This window comes from Penaeus monodon, chromosome 24, assembly GCF_015228065.2.
Source record: "Penaeus monodon isolate SGIC_2016 chromosome 24, NSTDA_Pmon_1, whole genome shotgun sequence".
NCBI classification, from domain to species: domain Eukaryota; kingdom Metazoa; phylum Arthropoda; class Malacostraca; order Decapoda; family Penaeidae; genus Penaeus; species Penaeus monodon.
In genome coordinates, this window is record NC_051409.1 from 13,029,523 (window position 1) to 13,029,838 (window position 316).

The 316-nt window shown below is 33.5% G+C and overlaps 1 protein-coding gene across 1 annotated transcript in view; it reads right to left on the reverse strand.

The window, feature by feature from the left end:
* The window catches only part of LOC119588859 (dystrophin-like), a 6,421-nt gene that overhangs the window by 3,466 nt on the left and 2,639 nt on the right, over window positions 1-316 (reverse strand). The window lies entirely within an intron of this gene.

Genomic DNA, 316 nt, shown 5'->3' on the forward strand with positions numbered 1-316 from the left:
ATAACTCTTCCAATTTTAATTTGTAATTTTTCTGTGTTTTCCGGAGGTCTTAAAATGCAGGGTTTTTACTTTCCCTCTTTTTTTTTGCCAAAAACAATTTCCCCTGAAACAAATTCCACTCCATTTCAGGCTAAAAAAGGAAAACTAATTTAAGATTCTCTAATTGGTTTTGTTTTATACCCCAAGGGGGGGTTTCCTAAAAAACCCAAACTTTGCCCATAGCCCCCAAAATTATGTTGTATTTTTTTCTGCTTTAAATTTTTAATTGTTTCATTTTAAAATTTTTAAACAACACCCCCCTGGGGCGCAAACAGGG